Raw genomic sequence first — 20,915 nt, forward strand, 5'->3', positions numbered from 1 at the left:
TTCGGCTACAAGCCGACAGGGACCCCGCTGTATTAGTCAGAGGTCCCTTTACTACAGTTCGGAGTCGCGGACCTTCAGTAACAGTAATAAATCACACAGCAATAGTACATTCACGTTGTTGTAAAAAGCATGATAATATATTAAGTAATCCAAAGTATTCAGAATACGTTACTGTCATTGAGTAACGTAACGGAATACGTTACAGAATACATTTTGGGGCATGTATTCTGTATTCTGTAATGGAATACATTTTAAAAGTAACCTTCCCAACACTGGTCATTCAGAGCCGGATCCCTGGAGTCGACATTCACCGAGGGGAGAAGAGACTGAAAGACTGACGTCAGCCAGGAAGTTCCTGCAGTAAAGTCCCGAGACGTGAGAATCTGTCATCGGGCCGGTGGATTAGCTGTCTGTTTTCTCTCCTCGATGAATGACGATCGGCGGGATTCGAGGCTAATATTACACGCTAAGCAACTCCGAGTAACTTGAGAGAGCGACTCTATAACCACAGAACTGGGTTAGGGTCCCGAGTGTCCCTTAATTGGGCTTTGCGTCGCAAAACTGGGTTGGGGTTCCAGAAACTGGGTTGGGGTCCCGAGCGGACTGGTGTGAGTTCGAAGTAGGCGTAATTTGTGTTGTTGTTGTCATATGCGTTTGTGTGAATGCTGCGGAGCAGGCGTGGTCTGTGACACGGTTGTTGTTGTTATTATGGGTTCCCGAGCAAGTAAGACTGCCTCACAGGGAGACGACACATTCATGCAAGAATTCACTCCCGGCAGCGCAAGGTACTTATATTTTCATAAAAAATGTGATTTTGATCAATAGAATTTCTTCGTCATCTATTTGCCTTAAACATGTGGTGATTCAGTTCAAAGTGGTTCACCGTCTCCATTGGTCTAAAACTAGACTGAGCAAAATCAAGGATGGGTTTGACCCCACATGTGACCGGTGCAAACGAGAGCCTGCTTCCCTATTTCACATGTTCTGGGCATGTCCAAAACTGGGTAGCTTTTGGAAAAGCATATTTGAAACCGTCGAACATATTTGGTGTTCCAATTGCACCCTGCCCGTTTATAGCTATTTTTGGGGTGACGCCTTGTGATGCCAGTCTTTCCAAATCACACTCTGATCTTCTGGCCTTCTGCACTCTTTTGGCCTGTAGAATGATATTATTAAAATGGAAAGAGCCACTTCCACCTGTATATGGGCAATGGGTTAAGGATGTCATGTACTATACTCAGCTGGAAAAGATCCGCTACACTGTAAAAGGTTCGGTTCGGAGGTTTTATGACACATGGCAACCTTCTCTTACTTACTTTGAAAGATTAAGTCCGGATACTATTGCTTAATGTGCATGTGAGTGTTTTTTTTGTTTTGTTTTTTTGTTTGTTTTTTGTTGTTGTTTTGTTGGGTTGTTTTTGTTTTTTTCCCTTGCTGTTGTTCATTTATTTTATTATTTACTTTGTATGTGTAATTTTATTTTATTTTATCTCTTCTTTCCTCTCTGGCTGGGTTTTAGTTACACTCTTCTGGATGGGGGGGGGGGCACGACTGTTTGTTAATATTGCCGTAATTGTTGTTGGAAGCAACTTTTTGTTCAATAAAAAGACCTTGATCAAAATGTGATTTTGAGGGTAAACTGGTTGCTGGAAAATGTTAAATGTTTTCAGAAAACACAGCAGCCTTGAAGAGCGTGTGGAGAAGGCCAGCCCACATCAGCAGCAGTTAAGATATGCTCTGGTGAATGGCTTTCCCCCACCCCTTGCTGAAACAAAATGTTTAGCTTGCTCTGATCAACAACAGCCTGTGCTCCAGTGTGAGGTTACGTTACGGTCTCTTCTGAGCTGATGAGCAAGCTACACATTATCAGATCGGGATCTGGCTGAGAACTCATCAAAGAGAGGGAAACAGAACTATGATAGCTCGAGTATGCAGCGTATCCGTGAGTTCAGCTTCTTCTTTCAGATGCGCAGCAGTTTTCCTGTATCTTGACTCATGTGTGTAGAGTGTTCATAGCATCAGGATCATGTTTTTGTTTATTTGTTTTGTTGGGTTGAAAAATAATTAAATAAAGTTGTGATCATACTTATGGATCACCATGGCTTATATCATTTGCCATATGATTTATTTATGCAGATGAAAAAAGTGAGTGTGAATGTGCCTGACGTCGCAGAGTGTGTGTGCGCTGTGTAAAAGTAATTGCCTCCATTTGTGAGCGCGGTGATTCTGCAGGTCACCAGTGATTGTAAAGGGGGGAAAAAAGAACAAAAAAAGAGACATTGTAGATGAAAAATAATCATAGGAAAAAGGTTTTGTGTTTATCAGCCAATAACAACTACCATCTCATTTTCTGCTTTTAAGAAAGGAGAGTTCACAAAAAACAGAGAGAGAGAGAGATGTGTGTTGGTTAAGCAGTGATAATAATAATGAAAATGTCTTAGTTTGTCACTTTCAGATGAAAAGCAGACCTGAATCAATTTTCCACATGCAGCGGTCGAGAAAAAAGTTATAGGTTAACATCATTGGAAACGTTCAGGCCAAGTTTCTGGCTGAATTGTTTACAGCGCACTTGTTATCAAATGCTGAATTTATTCAATGCTGACAACTAACTCTCTAGGTTGCAGGACAACAGTTTAACTTTTGTGGGGAAAAAGATTCTGGTTTGACCAACCAGTGATCAGACAAAATTTAGTTGTTAATATAGTAAATTGGGAGATGCTTTCTGCTTGATTGATGCAGCACAAGTAATTTACTGTATGAGGGAATTATCTTTTGTGATAATATTTTGAACATGCATTTCTGTTGTCCTGTCAACTTGGTGGGTTGATAGCTGATATGCAAATTAGTTGATCGCTATTAGATTAAGGAAATGTGACTGAATTCTAGCACAAGTGAATGGGATGTGTTGGAGTTTGTTAGAGTGGAGACTCTAAAACACTGAGTTTCCTTGTTTTGATGTGCGGGTGAATCCTGCACCCAGATACACAACTCTGAATACGTCAGGACAAACTTGTTTTGTGAAGTACATGACAACATGTCACATGTTTTGTGATGAGTAGGGGGGGGGGAGGAAAACTGAATAAAATGGGTCTGTGGCCTAAATGAGTGAAGAGCACAGACCCGGGGATTAAACTCATAGCTAATAAAAAACATTAGGGTTATGTTGTGTGTTGTGCGGTTGATGGAGGGTTTGGAATTAATCTAGCTGATGATTTTTCTTTTGTTGCAAGGTTGAGCCTACCAATTAGGTTTGGTATGATTTACCCTCCTGAGATGAGGAGCATGTGTCATGACTTAACAAGGCCTTTTTATTTTGTTACTTTCACAGTGCACTGAAAGTTTTGTTTGATAATCTGTCGTTTGAGCAGATCTGCATGATTAGAACAGAAGCGCTATACGACACGTCGTCGAGAAAATTGTTGCAAGTGAGTTTCTCCACATTAAAATGGGCTCAGGAGAAAATCACTTATCTGGGACAATTAGAAAATGAGTCCCTGCCCAAAAGGATTCAGCGAGGTAATCCGATCTAAAATTCTTCTTTTTCTTTTTGGTGGAGGGTGGAAACCAAATGCGACGATAGGTTCCACTATCAGCAAAGAAAGAATGAATGAATGAAAAATGAGTGAAAATAAAAATGGGGAACTGACTGGACTGGTAAAAGCTCACAAGACTTGACTGATTTGACCAGTATGTAAGATTGTCATGTCCAGGTGGAGGTTCAAAGGGTGGATGAATCTATGTGTGTTTCTTTTTACAGGAGCAGAAAGATGACAGCAACATCCTAGGTTGCGTGAGCTTTGGGCCGTGTCGATTTAACCTTTTAAATGCAACTTTCTGTGTCTGTGCATCTACCAGGGTGCTCACAGAGATCACTGTGAGAAAGTGTGTATACACCTGCGCAGCGCTAACATTTGCATTTTCTTTTCTACAGCATTACAGTTCTTCATGTGACTTGATCATGTGATTTATAACAGGATACAACTGGTTGATGTTTTTTCTACCACAGGATTACTGGGTTTATGTGTGAAGAAAACTGTGTTTGCAGGCTATATGTTGATTATGCTATTACACTGGGTCCTTGGGAAAATGTTGAATATTACAGGGGAGAAGTGAATATAGTGTGTGACATTTCCTGTATTGAAACCAGTGTCTCTCCTTTTCACAGTTGCGAATGGCTAATTTTATGGTCTTTTTATAGCACCTCTGGAACCTGTCAATTTGTGCCTGACCACCAGTATTGTCTATGTGTGTTGCTAATGTTTGTTTTTTCTAAGAGTGCATGTAGAGGATTCAGCAGAGGCAGACAAGTGACATGAGAAAACAAATAAGAGATGCAGTGATTATGGAATAGTTTAATATGGGGCTCATTACTACTACTATTGAGCTTGTAGTGATAAATGAGTGGAGTGACTTTGCTTAAGGAAAGTCACCGATTACATTAATGTTGACTAAATACATGGGATGATCCATGTCTGGGGTGAATTATGTCAATAATTGTGGTTTACTCATTTGAGAAAACCTGCACATGATACTTGTCTTTGATGCTGAATGCTTTATTACTCTTATGACATAATTATTGGTGTTCAATGCTTTTTGCTGTGTAGTTGAATTGTCTTGAACGTTCCAGCGAATAGGTTTAAGCTACAAACCTATCAGCGCCAGAGGTGGGTTTGAATACACAGACCATCCTCTGAACATCTCCTGGGTCTATGAATGGTTTGCCCCTCTGGGGGCAGGGGTACCTGGACCTGGGATATAGAGTATGTTTGGGGAGTGTGAATGTGTGTACAGTGTCTATTTGTGTCTGTCTCCACATCGGGTGAGTCCGAGTATTTGTTTGTGTATATGGGGGTGGGAATGCATGTTTGTGTCTGCGTTTCTTGGCTGTTACCTCAAAGCACATTGTGCGCTGTCGATCTTGCGTGCTGCACAATAACATTTAGTATTTAGTTTCTACTGTTATCTACTGTTAGCTAGTTTATTGTGATAGTGTTGTATTTATTATGTTGCTCTTTTTTATTTGTTTTCTCTTCTGTTTTTTTTATCTCCACGCCGGTGATCCAGGTGTTTTCTTTGTTTTTCTTTTTTTCTTCTCCCCCCCTTTCTCACCGTCTCTTCTCCCCTCTATTTTTCTTTCTCTCCCTCTCTTTCTTTCATTCTTTCTCCCTGTCCTATCCCCCAGTCATGTCTGTCCCGTCTGTAACAACCGAAAATCAAATCAAATAAATACATAATTGTAATAAAGGTCAATCAAATGGACCAATATGCCAAGGCCATGATGATCCACTTGGTAAAGTAAATCCACTTGGCGTCTTTCTTGGCCTTCAGACAACAATTCTGATGGCTAAAGATCCAAATGGGACAGGTAAGAAAAAACAAAAACCTTTCATAAGTTTTAGTGATAAATAGTACAGTTACTTGAAAATAATTTAAGAGAGTAAACAATATTTTATTTTTAATAACCCAACACTGCACTGATGTGTGACTGCTTTGTTTTTGTACACCCAATTCAGAGTTTTAGGGTTCATGAAGACATTTTGTGTGGGGTTTTTTTGTTCTCTTTGCTATTATTTGGTACTTACACGTAGTGTGTGTGTGTGTGTGTGTGCATGCATGCACGCCCGTGTGACACAGCCAGAGATCAAAGTAAACTGTTAAATAGTACATTTCTTTTTGCATAAGACGCTTACCAACTTCTGCGAGCTCGCAGTTGAGGCTACGTGCTTTTCTGGCAGCTTATTCAGCTTCAAAGACAGTCTTAAACACAAACGGAGCATAACGTTCATAAGTGTTTCTTAAATTTACGACGGCAAATTGAAGAAATGATTTGTAATTGAGGCTTCATTATTAACTAGGTTAAAGCTTTGATACCGAGCAGGATATTATAAGAAATCTCAGCCTTGTCCTTTTGTAAACTGATCACGCTACGATAAGAAAGTAAACACAAGGTTGATTTAGGGCATTTACAATGCAGTCAACTGAAACTACAATGACAAATTGCTACATCATGAGGGAAATAACTGTGATGTGATTTGATGAGACAAAGATTACGATGAAGTGAAAGGCTCAGTGAACCAGGACAGACTCGGTGGCTGTAGGCATCTGTCCTTATGGACAGTTAGCGGAGCAAGATGAGGAAAATATGCTCGGCAAATATATTTTTACTGGGCAGCACAGTCATGACCACTGATAAAATAAGTACTCAGGAGTGGACTCAAAACTCGCCGCTGCTCACAGTCTAGTTGATGCTGTAAAACACATTCACTGTCCCTTGTGCGGTGAAAGTCCACAAAGAAATCTGGGCACTTGAGTATTCTGAGCAACAAACATAATCAAATGAGTGCTGTGTGAAAGGGGCATGAGAGGCATGCTGTTGATAAGGCTGGTCTCATCTCAGGTTGTATTAAGTCCTGCTGCTGTAGCAAATGACCCCATTTAATGGGGGGAGCATCCACAAACCATTTGCTTGCCATGTGTTGCTGCACATCATTAACACAAAAATCCAGCAGCACACCCTGGAGAATAATATATCCAGGATTTAAAGAACATATTGTCAAACTCTGTGTCTGGACCTGCTCGCTACCTGCATTTTCCTGGCATGGCCGACATGTAAACAGTCTCCCCCCTATGTTGCATTGATGAAAAGAGCCTCCTGTGGAGATGGCTTTCTTTCTGGCGCTGACATTTCTGTTTGTTCAGAACATTGCTGGTGAAGGCTGAGATGCTGGATTACAGCCTGGTCATGTTTCTATTTCAGATTTAAGCACTTGACCTTTAATAGGAATCTGCTCTGTTTATTTGCTCACAGATGTTTATTTAGGTTGAATACATCTCGATGGTCTGCTTTGTTTTTCCTCAGGGTTAGAGAGATTCCCCTGTGTCTCTGGTCTAGCCATGAGATTAACTTGACTCGAGGTCTTATCAGGATTAAGGAGGTTCAAACAGTTGGGATAAGTCATATTATTTCTTTGGGATATGCTGCAGGTTGAGGTTTCTTTTAAGCTAAAAGAGTCACTTTTAGCTTAAATTCAGTTATCTGCTACTTTCTGAAAAGAAAGAAATGAATGTTTCTTGAGGAATATATTAAAACTTGCGTGTGTAATTTGACATTACGATTCCAAAATATAGCAATGCCAGTAAGAATTATAGTGGGTAAGGAATTTAAGCTTCTTACCCACTCTTATTTGTCTGTTTGTTGGTCTATCAGAACAAACTGAAAAGAGAAAAGCTTTATTTTCCATCCAACTTTCTGTCATCATGTGGCTGCAGTTAGCTATTGTCTAGCTTGACTTTGAGCCACTAGAAGTTTCTGTCATCATGTGGATTTATTGTGTAGTAACACTTCTTTACACTGTCAGGAAGGTGAGTTTCACTGGTCCAGCCCACTTCAGATGGAAGTGGGTTGTATGTGGCCCACCATGTAAAATGAGTTTGTCATCGCTGCTGTAGATGGTCTCTTAGTACACTTCACTACTATACTATTTGTCAGCTACTTGTGTTAAAAAAAAAATAACTCAAAAGGCACCAGAGAGTTGGAGTTCAGAGACTCCAATTAGCTGAGATGAGACATGGTGAGTTGTAGAATTAGACTACAACTATTGTTTCCAGCACTGAAGTTGGCCTTTTAAATATGTACATAGACTGTCAACAGACAGATTCAAGTGGGCATTAGAGGAATTGTAGTTTTTTTCTTCATTTTCTTCAGCCCTGGAGGTTGCGACTTAGATAGAACAGGAAAATCATAACAACTGGCCAGAGCAATACAAGGCTTTGAGCCTAATAACATTATTTGTTTAAATACACAACACTGCATGAGAAGTGGGAATCTGTCATTAAATTGTAAATTTTATAGTTCAAGGCTGTTCACAAGAATTTTGAGGCAGCACATTAACTGCCTGGAAATTAAATTGAAATTTTAATTTCTGGCAGCCGCCCATTGTTCTTTAAACTTGGGGAGACTTTTGCATCTAAATGAAAATCCTATAAGCTGTAAAAATTCAAATCAGTATGGTAAGGGGACACCACTAATCAGTGTCTGCCAGACACCCACCACTTGTTAGTGAGTTTCTTTGTGACAATTATAGGATAAGCTGTCTGTCTCTCTTCCACAGCATGTCTTTGTCCTGTTTTTCTTCTCTCGCCCCAACCGGTCGCAGCAGATGGCCGCCCCTCCCTGAGCCTGGTTCTGCCGGAGGTTTCTTCCTGTTAAAAGGGAGTTTTTCCTTCCCACTGTCGCCAAAGTGCTTGCTCATAGGGGGTCATATGATTGTTGGGTTTTTCTCTGTATCTATGAAGCGCCTTGAGGCGACTTTTGGTGTGATTTGGCGCTATATAAATAAAATTGAATTGAAATTGAATTAAGCAGATGTGGACATCACAAACTATAAACAACTTCTTGCCATGATTTTGTTCTTTAAAAAAAAATATATATATATATATATATATATAAAAATAGTATACTTGTATAGTATACGCTTACACTTCCAAGAATCAAATACATGTAATGAGTCAATCATTTTTGATATATCTGCCCTAAAATCTTTCTGTTGGGCTTTAATACTCTTTTTCTGGTATGTGTTCCTACAGCGAGGCACACTGACTAACTTCCCAAGGCCCACCAAGACATTATACAGTGAGAGACACAGCAGCACTGCTGCAGTGACCTCTTTGGGCAGAGCACCTCTGTTTCACAGGTGTACTTGGTCTCCTCTGTTGTTACAGTAGAGGAGGAATTTTAAAATGAAGAAAGAAAAAAAGAGACTGAGTTCAACCATTAGCTGTTCTTTAAGGAACTGAGGTTTTCTGAAATTTGAAGAAAGCTTTACTGCAAATAGTGAACTTGTATTAGACCTGAGGCTCATGCTGGGTTCATGCTGGGTTTATGCCCTAGTTTACAGGGGCTTAAGAGAAACTACAGCAGGCCAGTAACAAAGTTTTATTTCCATAATAGTGGGATCCAGTGAATTATACTGTTGATTATTAAAAAAGGGACAGAAAAACAGAGGCTCAAACTTTGTCTGTTCTTTTAGAGAACTTTTGATTTCTGAAGTTTGGAAAAAACAAAACAAAACTCTAATGTTAATAGTGAACTTGTATTAGACGCGGGGGTCATGCTGGGGACTTCAAAAAGGAACTGCTGCTCCCTGATGACTACTCCAGTGTAAAGCTTTGTTAGCATCAGTGTTTGCCCTGGTTTACAGTGCTAAGTGAAAATACAGCAACCCAGTAACAAAACAAAGTTTTATTACCATGATGGTGGGATTTTTATGCATTAGAAGGAAGCCCCCCCTTAAGTCCTTAGTAGCTTCACTCAAGTATACATAATATAAATAATTTTTAAGAATCTGAGTGTTATAAAATTAATTTTAGGCAGTTTAGATAGTAAGTTTGGATAAGTAATTTATTGATAGATCACTTAAAAAAAAAAGAAAAACATAGTTGACCAAAGTGTTTTCCAGTTAAAAGACAGCAATAAAATACAAGAACATAAATTAAACAAAAAATAACAAATAACAGTGAAACGTGGAAAAATATGAATAAGATAGATAATAAAATTAATACAAAATAATATTACATGGTCTCTAAAATACATTGATCAACACATCTAGGAGGAGTTAGAGTACCAGTCATACATCTGTGGTCATGAAGTCATTTGAGCGCCTAGTTCTCTCCCATCTCAAGACCCTCACGGCCCCCCTCCTGGACCCCCTGCAGTTTGCATATAGAGCCAACAGGTCTGTAGACGACGCCATCAACATGGCCCTACACTTCATCCTGCAGCATCTGGACTCCCCAGGAACCTACGCCAGGATCCTGTTTGTGGACTTCAGCTCTGCCTTCAACACCATCCTTCCAGACCATCTCCGAGGCAAGCTTTCCCAGATGAATGTGCCTGATCCCATCTGCCGGTGGATCACTGACTTCCTGACGGACAGGAAGCAGCATGTGAGGCTGGGAAAGAATGTCTCGGACTCCCGGACCATCAGCACCGGCTCCCCTCAGGGCTGTGTTCTTTCTCCTCTGCTCTTCTCCCTGTACACCAACTGCTGCACCTCCACCCACCAGTCTGTCAAGCTAATCAAGTTTGCTGATGACACCACCGTTATTGGGCTCATCTCAGACGGGGATGAGTCTGCCTACAGGAGGGAGGTTGAACGTCTGGTGTCCTGGTGCAGCCACAACAACCTGGTGCTGAATGCCCAGAAGACAGTGGAGATTATTGTGGACTTCAGGAAGCACACAGTCCCACTCCCCCCCATCATCCTGACTGACACCCCCATCACCTCTGTGGACTCATTCCGCTTCCTGGGTACCACCATCACCCAGGACCTGAAATGGGAGCCCACCATCACCTCCGTCATCAAGAAAGCCCAGCAGAGGATGTACTTCCTGAGGCAGCTGAAGAAATTCAACCTGCCAACACGGATGATGATACAATTCTACACTGCAATCATCGAGTCCATCCTCACCTCCTCCATCACCGTGTGGTACGCTGGAGCCACTATCAGGGACAAACAGAGACTGCAGCGTGTTGTGCGCTCTGCTGAGAAGGTGATTGGCTGCAGACTCCCATCTTTGCAGGACCTGTACACCTCCAGGACATTGCGGCGTGCAGCTCGGATCTCAGCTGACCCTTCTCACCCTGGACACAGTCTGTTTGACCTGCTCCCCTCAGGCAGGAGGCTCCGGTCCATTCGCACCAGAACCTCTCGCCATAAGAACAGTTTCTTCCCCTCTGCTGTTGGACACATGAACAATAACCATATGACTGTCCCCGCCACTAACACATGACCCTACGCTGTGTCACTGCATCATTCCATGTTTGGCACTGATCACCACCTGCACTCATGTATATATCTTTCTACGTAGCACTTTAATTCTTATTCCTACTTTTATTTTTTTCATGTCTATTTAAGTGCTATTTATGACACTATGTTTGCACTGAAGCACCGCAGCAATTTCCTAATGTTGTAAACCTGCTCAACATTTGGCAATAAACCCCTTTCTGATTCTGATTCTGATTCTGACATACATATGTTTAAATCATTATAGTAAGAAGATAGCTATTAAAAGAAACATCATCACATCAGATCAGTTATAAAATTTTCCAGCATGAGTTATACTTCTTTCCCAATGTATTTAATATCCTTTTAGATTTATCCAAGGTTTTTCTCAGTGGTAGACAAACTTTAGCATGATAGCTTGAAGTGGTTTCAAGTTGTCTGGAAATACAAGCTGCAGTACCCTGAGTAATCCAAGGCCATACAAAATGATGAAAAGCAGAATTATCCTATAATTGATCTCAGTATTACACTGATCTTGATTGGGATAATGATATAGCTAGATGCAAAGTATGCCTATGGAGATGAGTGAAGGGTCAATGAATATCTATAGATGACAGTTTCTCCCAAAGTGATTTCAAAAGCACTAGAGCTGAATAGTTACAATTGCAAACATTTTGCACAAAATCCGTCAAACTTACTTGACTCAGTGTGATGGTTGCAGACTTATTCGGTTAAGTTGACAAAACAAGTACACCAGGTCAGAGAGGACGCTCCATCTGTTTAAATGCCCACTTGACATCAAGACACAGGGACTTGACAAATCTTTTTATGGGTCCCTGAAGAGGTATCACTCTGACCTGTAGTAACCACTAAGCTACACTTCTGAGAGTATAGAACAAACATTCAACATTTATTGTGGCATTTTGATTTATTCTCCTTTTGTTTCTTTATTCAACACACACGTTACTCAGTCTGGAGTTCAATCTCGTTCTAATTCAATCTAATCTTTTTGCTACAAAAAACAGCTTTTAGAACATTGTTTCAGAAAAGAAAAGGCAAACTCACAACGTAGAGGCTGATGATCCTCACTAGAGTCAAAGATATTAGTACTGATTTTTTACTTTTAGGTTAAAGTGTTTTAGTAGTGTTTCCATATAATTTAAGCTGATTCCAGGACTTTTTTTGTTTTTAAAAGGTAGTTATAACAAGAGAACCAAGGCCAGCTATGGGACATCAGAAATCATATCAGCAATAAACAAACAAAAGACAAAAAAAGGAAGAAAGCTACTTTTGGTTACCCCTTTTTTCACAAGGAGTCGCCACAGCTGGTGTCTCTGCATGTTTGAATTGGTAGAATTTTTACACCAGATGCTCAGATGCAACCCCAAACTGATTTATTCCTCCTCCTAGGATCAAACTTGGGAATTGTTAGGTGAATGTGTAAACCACTACACTATGGTGCCACTCTATCAGAATGAAATACAGCATTGAAAACCTGCTTGCTTACAATTTTCAAGCTCTCATACACTATTACATACACAATATCGATAGTATTACATGAAAAGTGATGCTACACAGTCTGAAAAAAATCGCTTTTTGGTGAAAAACTGTTGGAGAAAGGAGTATTTAGATGCCTCAGTTGAATAATCAACTATACTACAATGTAAAAACCAACGCAAGGTTATAATTGGTTAAGTAAAACTAAATTTAAAACTGAAAGTAGATACAAAAACAGTATTTTTAATTAACTAATAAAAGATTTTGTGAATTTGAAAAACTAGCTAAACTAAAATAAGAATATTGAGGAAATTACCTTAGTTTCAATATTTGCTTATTTGATAAACAGCATTTGATACAACTTGCATGATGAGGCTTTGATGAACATGTTTATTAAGACTTTGTGTGTCTACTATGTAGATGTTTTTAAAGCAGTGAATCAACTGCTTTAAAAACATCTTCTTCATCAACATAGTTGCTATTTTTAGGTTGCTCATCCCAAGTTCAGTCCTGAACAACTGGACTTTTGGTTTTGACTTATGGTTGAGCACCACAGTTGACGTCTTTGCCTCACTCTTGAACTGACGTGCCATTTGTTTGGTCTTTGGGTTATGGCCAGATAATTCTCAGCATAAACGTTTCTTCAGTCCAACAAAGAGCCTGATGTTTGCCCTCTGCACACCTTTGAGATTCATACTAAAATTACAGAAATGCAAGTACAAATAGAACAGGACTTCCACCAAAAAAAAAACCCCAGCCACCCTGGAAGTCATCCAGAGGTGCACAAGGATATGACCTTAAAAAGAAAACAGCACATTTAAATTAGACAAGGGTTTGGATTTTTTTCATGGGTAGAATCGTGTTAATTTCAGATCTTACCCCATAATAGTTTTAGATTTAAAATCCTAACTGAATAAAAGTACAAAAGTCACAGCATCAACATAAAATTCATTTTAGTGGTAAAATCAGTCACAATGCAGACTGGCCCATATAAAAATAATTTTACAAATAATAATTGGAACATCATTTCTGATTCATTATTGTTTGAATCATGTTGACACTGAGGGAGCAAACATATTACAGTGTCACCCACTCTCTAACTCCATGAAACCAATGTCCTAATTTAAACAGGGCAAAAGGAAAAGAGAAAATACTCAATTTGAGCCCACGCCAACCTGTTACAGTATTCTGCAAATCTCACTATTTACAATGCAATCCATATGTCCTCCTACACAACAACATCATGTTCTCTTAATGAGTTTTTTACAAGAGCATCACTTCATCAAACAGTGACCTCAGCCAGCACATGCCTCTACATGTTCCTCTGTGTGGAGGAGTTTTCCCTCGAGAACATGTAGCTATGTGTTATAGGCTAAAGCCACTGACTGTGGATTGTGATCTGACACTCAATACAACCAGTGTAGGCTGAGCATGTCTGATAAGTCTGAATATATTATAAAGACCGCTGAAGAGCTTGAATTAAACCATTTAACTATCTTTTTTCATTCTGCTAAAAGCATGACTTAAGTATAAAAGGAAAATATTGTGTAAATAATTGATCAGGCTGTAGATGGGAGTGTATTAGAAGCATATTAAAGTACAACAGTCATGTAAACATTAGCCTCCAAGGCTAACTAAACATTTTGTCTTTCTCTTTGTCTCTGAATCTTAAGTTTGTCTTTCCCTCATTTTACTATTTTGCTCCGCCCCTGCCCCTTCCCTATGCCAAGTCTTTCTAATACACTGCAGCAGTTGTAAGTCTTACATCCCCCCCCCCCCCTCCCCCTCTCGTCATTTTGGAGGTCGGTGGAGAATATTGACTATTCACTTACCCCGATATTGACATAACTGTAGAGAAAGCACAGAATATTTGATATGTTTTTTCTTTTTTTTTCCCCCATCTCCTGGCTGTTTCATGTTTACCGTGTGCACTTCTCAAGCCGAGGGAGAGAGGAGGTGCATTTCTGTCACACAAGAAGGTGTTGAAAAAGCTCGATTTTTACCTTGACTTATTTCCTTTGCATCGTTCTCTCTCCGACTGCTCGATGATGAGCAATTTTCACGCACAACAACCGTCCTCAGTCATCAGGAGACATTTCTGCAGAGGAGCTTGGTGTGTCTAGAATTCACAATACCATCATGCCTCGCACACATTGATTTTTCTTCAATGCAGTAAGAATGTTATCGACTAAGAAACAAAGACAGAGGAACTCGTGGCAAAGATGTTGATGCATATTCCAACATTTGATATAATGCCCTCTTCTACTCGTGTCATCTGTAACAGGTTGTGCTGTGGCCTATATAGAATACACTTACGTATCCGACTGAAAAAGGCCATACAGTTAGCACATATGTGCTTCATAGTGTACCTTATTGTGAGTGATATCATCAGAGTAGAGGAAAATGCCCTGTTAGTGAGGAATAATAGGCTCTGGCATTAAACGCAGCCTTCCCACTGACTCATTCAATTAAATGTTATCATTCTGAGCTCAAAATTATTCATACACTTGGAACTATTCTGCTGTAGCAAAGCCCACACATGTCATTCTAAGGCACAAAGCCAGTCCCCTAAAATGTGTCATTCCAAGACATTGTTCATATTTTCACATGTGTTGAAAATCACGCAAAAGTAAATAAGAGGGGGAAAAAAATGTCGCTTGTGGTAATAATCTCCACTCCTGGGAAGAACAAACTGTTCTTAGATGCGGCTCCACAATCTCATAAATAAACAACGCCACGTGCAGCATTTCTTATAAATTAATACACTATCGAATGTAAACAGCATGCTTAGATGAAAACGAGCATGGAAACAAATCAGCCAAAATGTCTTCAAGCTGCATTGCGAGTTCTCGTATGATCTGATTTGAGATGAAAAGATGAATTTGTAGAGAGGGAAGAAACAGTGCGAGCCTGTTACATGGGCTCATTTCAACTTTGAAATACAGAGAAGAAAATGGGAGCGTCAAAGAGGTTTGTTTTTATTTGGGTTTTGTGTGGCTCATCTCTGAATATCACTTTGAAGTTGATGCTTTAGTAAAAATCAGGGCTAAACTGGATTTTATATCTTTTTTTTGCAAAAATTATTTTACCATAAAAATTAAATTGCTAAATGTTATTGTTATACACTTGAGTATCTGTGCGTGTGTGTGTTTGTGTGTGTGACTAGAAAGAAAGATATTTGTTTTTCTTTTTACTCACTTCACAAACCGCAGACTTTGTGAAGTGTGTGGGCTTTGTGTAGTAATGAGCAGAATGCCAATCAAAATGTTTTGAGCTTTAATTTTCACAGAATGTGAATAATGAGGGATTTTACAAAGATTGTTGTTACCATAGAAATGTTGCGTACATTGTATTACAAATTACACTTTCTTCACACAAGTCGATTTAATTTGAAGTTTGAAATTCATTTGTTTAAGATTCCACTACAACATTTCCATCTTTAAGCAAAAATTTTGCACAATTAGATTACATCGAGCTGTCATCTCTGAGTTTTTTTGTTTTTGCATCTGTTTCATTGGTTTGCTTTGCAGTTGTGATTATTATCTACATTACTGAGTGATTGTGTAAATGTTGTGTCAATACCAGTACTGATGTAGGTTAAGGTATTAATATTTATATATTTTTTAACATTTCAGTGTTCTTTTTACAGCTTTATATTTCTAGGAAGCACTGTGAAGAATATTTTGATGTTTTAAAACTTTTACCATCCTGGAAAGGTTATAAAATCTCATAAAAATTTAATGCGACACAGTATCTGACAGATGGTCTTTTTAAAACCCACTGTGATATTTGAAAAAATGAAATGTAGGGCAGCATGGTGGAGTGGTGGTTAGCCTCACAGCAATAAGGTCCTACATTCGAATCCACCGTCTGTGTGGAGCATGTTCTATCTGTGTGGGGTTTTTTCTGGATACTCACCCACAGTCCAAAGACATGCAGTAAGTGGGGTTAGGTTTATTTGGGATTCTAAATTGCCCATAGGTGCAAATGTGAGTGTGATTGGTTGTCTGTCACTCTGTGTTAGCTCTGCAACAGACTGGCGATCTGTCCAGGATGTATCCCACCTCTCGACCTAGCTGGTCCTCTGGGGTCCTGATAAGGGAATAGATGGATGGATGGATGGAAATACCAATATTATACTAAAAAAAACACACATCATCTTGTTACAATTAAACCAGTGCCAGTACTACCAGTATTTGAGCAATAGTATTTGACCTCAACACTTTCCATGTACCATAAAATGACAAAAGGAGAGCAAGCAGTAACTCGCTATACTGTCACAGAGTGTAGCAACTGCAGTACTATATTTCAATAAGGAGATTAGAAGGAATTGAACATGAGTTATTGATGTACAGAATTCAGTTTGAGGTATTTAGCAGATAGATGCTGATGTCCCATCACAGCAGAACTGAATCCCAGCATTGACAGGGATTAGGGCAGGACCCCCGGAGTCTAGACGCTGGTGGTAGAGATGAATATGGAGGCTTGAATGGAGCCTGAGTGACGAGGGAAAGGCGGTAATGGGGAGGAGGTGGGTGGTTCGAAGGCGTCTGCAAGGACGAATGACAGACACGCAGTGAGATTTAAAGTACGCTGAGTGAAGGCTGATTGGCCTAAAGAAGGCCAGCAGAAAGATGATTGGACTAGACCAGTGATGTCACAATGAACTTGGGGAAGTGGCAGTGATGTATGGCTTAAATTAGTCGCCAACGCCTGGGAAGCAGACAGATGTGTGACATCAGATCAAACTTACGCATAAGCTTCATTAATATACATTTTCAACAACAATAATTGATTATCACTGCCCTTTTGAAAATGCAGTAAAATAAAGTAAGCATTGTTCTAAATGTGGGAGTGGTACTGGGCCAGCTACACAGCTACACATTATAGCTACAGGAGCTGCTTGACAATAGAAACTTATGTAGTGAAGCTCCAGGCGCACAGTTTTTGTGCTGATGTTAATGGCAGAAGAGGTTTGGAAATGTGCAGCACATCAGGGACAACATTTAAACACTATGTCCCTCAGCACTCTGTAACTGCCTGCTACTTCGAGCCTGAGGTTCCTAAATGCTTCAAATTTGCAATTACACTACTTAGAGTTGATTGTGTAATACCTATGAGGGAAGAAATCTCATGAACTTACATCCTATTACAATACCACACTTTAATTCAGTGAGCCCTTAATGACCGATTCTTCCATAGATGTTTGTAAATGGAGATTGTATGGCACTTTATTTTATATACCAGTGGGACTGAAAGCTGAATTCAAAGATTTAGAGAATTGCCCCTAGTTTTGCCCATTTTTTCAGCAGGCTGTTTAATCAGTGTCTATACATTTTAAACCTTAAAACCTACTTCTGGAATTAATATTTTTCTTCAGGTTATTATAATTTGGAAAATAAAAAAGATGTACACAGAGGAACACTATATAACAATTAATTTTAGACAGCTATCTTGCATGGCCTCTTTTTCTTGCTTGCTAAGTAAATTTTCCAGCACCTGCATCTGGCTTCAGCATGATAAAATTGACTAACTCTCATATCACATGTGAAGCATGCAATTTCTTTTAACTTGTAGCATATGGGTTAAGGGGACAATAGAGTTACTTGAGATCAATTTACTGCCAGTTTTTAAATTTCTATTATCCCACATTCTTTTTGCGTAACCCCTGGGGCAGAACTACCCCTGGATGAATTATTTGCATATGTTCTGTATCCTTACAGGATATCCAGTTTAACCCCCTCTCTGAGGTCTCTCAGCTGATGTATTCTGGATCATGTTCAATTTGCTCCCTCGCAGTATTGATGTCCCATTCAGATTTACCTCTCACCGTGTCAGCTGAGGTGATGCATATTGAAAAGCCTAGCACACTGTTGACATCAAGGCCTTACCATTTGATCTCCTTAGGTTCAGCAAAGCGGTGAACTCTGTTTGGGATCTGCAAAATAAATCCTATAAATGGAATATTCACTCAGGAGGGTGTTGAGTTCCTAGTTTATGAGGGAGTCGGTAATCCTATAAACTCTGGATTTGCTTTTCTTTATGAGGCTCAGCATTGTGTTGGATCTTATGGGCTTACGAGCTGTCAACGAGGGACAAATAATTGACAAAAACAGGGGCCTGATTACTGATTGAAGGAAATCAAAGATAAACAGCTTTTCCTTTGATTGTGGCTCTCCGCTACCCTTACTCTGCAAGAAGCCGTGCACTGTGCAGTACCTCAGAGAATAATTCCCACATCCCTATTCGCTCATTTATTTTCATCTCTGTTCTGTTGCAGAAGCAATTCCACTGTCCCTTGTACCTAGTAACATCCCCCTATCACCGCAAACAGTTATTGAGCAATATTGGGTTGCTGTACACCCAATAAACTACAGCAGATTTCAGACAGCAACATGCACATCCTCTGACATTGAACAAGGTCAGTGTGGATTTGTGATCATCAGCATGTCTTCGAGACACGAGAGTAAAAAAGAGAAAGCCTCTTCACTGCAGAGATGCTGCATGTTACTCTAATACCCGTTTATATCACAAAGCACAACATTCATCATACCTTTCGTTGTGTTGGCAGCACACGAGTACAGGAAAGCTGACACGGACAACGAAAACACAAAACAGATGCTGACAGTAGATTTGTTTGGATAGAAAATTATGACTGTGTAACCAGCTTGCATGGTATGTTTGCCCAACAGCAATGTCGAGCTCACCCGTTGAGAGCATTTGATTTACATCTGAACACACAACAACGCGCACAACGAGCGAGATTCATTCCAATACATTTTTTATGAAGACAATAAATTGATACAAGTCAGTAGCCGGCTTTACTCACCAAATGCAGTGCAATACAGTGCAATTCAATAATGTGATGTAACAGTGGAACTACCACTGCAATCCCATGAATATAGATTTGTGACTGATATAGTGCACCATACAAGCATACTTATACCTTCACACATTTTTATCATGTTCCTCTTGTCTTTATTATAATGCAGACTCACTGTTTTGTAGTTAGTAAACAGCATTTCTTCCAACTTGTTTCTTCTTTCCAGCTGCAACAGCAATTATTAGGGAAAAAATGAACACACATTATCTATTTGGAGGTTTATCGCACTGAAACCTGCCTCTATTTGTTATGCATTTTGCTCCCAGGTTCTTTTAATCAGCAAAGCCATGTGTCCATCATGGCAGTGTGACAATGAAACAGGAATATTAAAAGGATTTTTTTTTTCCTTCTCTGCAATGCACATAGTGCATAGTTTAAATAATTCCTTTTTCCAGAGTTAGGAAGATAAATACATTATTTTGGTGAGGGTTATTCTCATCCTTGGTGTGTGTATATATATATATATACACACACATATACACATATACATACATACACACACACACACACATACATATACACAGCTTTATATTTCTAGGAAGCACCACAAAGAGTCTTTTGAAGTTCTGAAACTTTTTACCATCCTGGAAAGGTTATCAAAATTCATAAAAATTTAATGCGACACAGTATCTGACAGAAGCTCTTTTTAAAACCCACTCCACTGCAATCAAATTACAGCATGTTAAACAAATACTGAGGAAGAAGGAGCCCTTTTTAGGGGGAAAAATATTAAAGCAAAATTGTCATGCATATTTATATTCTATTTAAAAGTCAGTATAGTGAAAGGTAACTTTAAAAACTTTAATAAGTAACAGCAGTAGCTCATAGCACTGCTGGACTGCACTGTGGTAACCTGAGGCAAAATGTGACCTTGTGCACTTGCCCTTGGCAGGTGAATTGAGGTGTGCGTGAGTTATGCCTGTTGCTGAAGCTTTATCAGACGGCCTGGAAAATAATGACTGGTCAGAAACTTCTGATCATGCCAGAGGCTGCTACTTTAGTGGCCACTCCCAGAGGGAGTTGTTAGAGTTGGAGTATTTTTTTCAGTTCAGATTTTTCATTTTTTAAAGAAATTATTATTGTAACGATCCACCCCTTGGGATAACTGGGGGGAAAATATGCATTTTAAACGTATTCACACACCAAAGCATCACCGACTAATGATCTGATCAATGCCACTGTTTATTTTGTTCTGTGTAATGTAAAGCTAACAGTAACAGATTGGAAGAGCATGATTGAGATAGAGAAAATTAAGCAGAACACAGCAGCAGACTGTAAAGGCTTTGGTTTCATGGAGACCTCATTTGTATTTCATGTTTAACTTTGAAAGCCCTCTGGCTTCTTAAATATGCACATCAAGCGAGGAACATCTAGATAGCTCATAATGATGTCAAAATTTATGGGCTCCATTGTTTAGACTGCAAAGGTATTCTTTGGGCAGCGCGGTGCACATCTCAGCTCACAGCGCACAATAACACATATCAAGAAGTTGGAGAAATCCTGACTATTCACAGCAGTTATTGTGTAAAAGCTCAGCATAGGCTGAGGACCAATATGAAAGTCATTGTCTGCCACCCTTTATCACAACACTTACACATCCAAACCTATATGCAGACTCTCTGGCATAAGTATTCATCCCACAGTGCCTAAAACAGTCAAGTGTTTGATGGAAATGTATTTCAGCAGCACAGCCAGCACTGAAAAAAGATTGGAAAAAAAAGTTTGTGAATTACTTGCAGAGACGCAATGAA

At 39.5% G+C, this 20,915-nt stretch overlaps 1 long non-coding RNA gene across 2 annotated transcripts; it reads right to left on the reverse strand.

Annotated features, from left to right (window-relative positions):
- Positions 1–354: 354 nt before the first annotated feature.
- On the reverse strand, positions 355–20,396 carry LOC120724410. 2 transcript variants are annotated; one of them, XR_005693914.1, is made up of 3 exons: positions 20,383–20,396; positions 7,467–7,470; positions 355–788 (listed from the first exon to the last, which is right to left on the reverse strand). It is a non-coding gene; the product is annotated as an uncharacterized LOC120724410 (long non-coding RNA). The 2 variants fall into 2 exon arrangements; XR_005693915.1 differs by lacking the exons at positions 355–788; positions 7,467–7,470 and adding exons at positions 1,187–1,305; positions 10,387–10,389.
- Between the last annotated feature and the right edge of the window lie 519 nt (positions 20,397–20,915).

The sequence above is a fragment of the Simochromis diagramma genome, unplaced genomic scaffold (assembly GCF_900408965.1).
Source record: "Simochromis diagramma unplaced genomic scaffold, fSimDia1.1 OVJJ01000685.1, whole genome shotgun sequence".
Lineage (NCBI taxonomy): Eukaryota > Metazoa > Chordata > Actinopteri > Cichliformes > Cichlidae > Simochromis > Simochromis diagramma.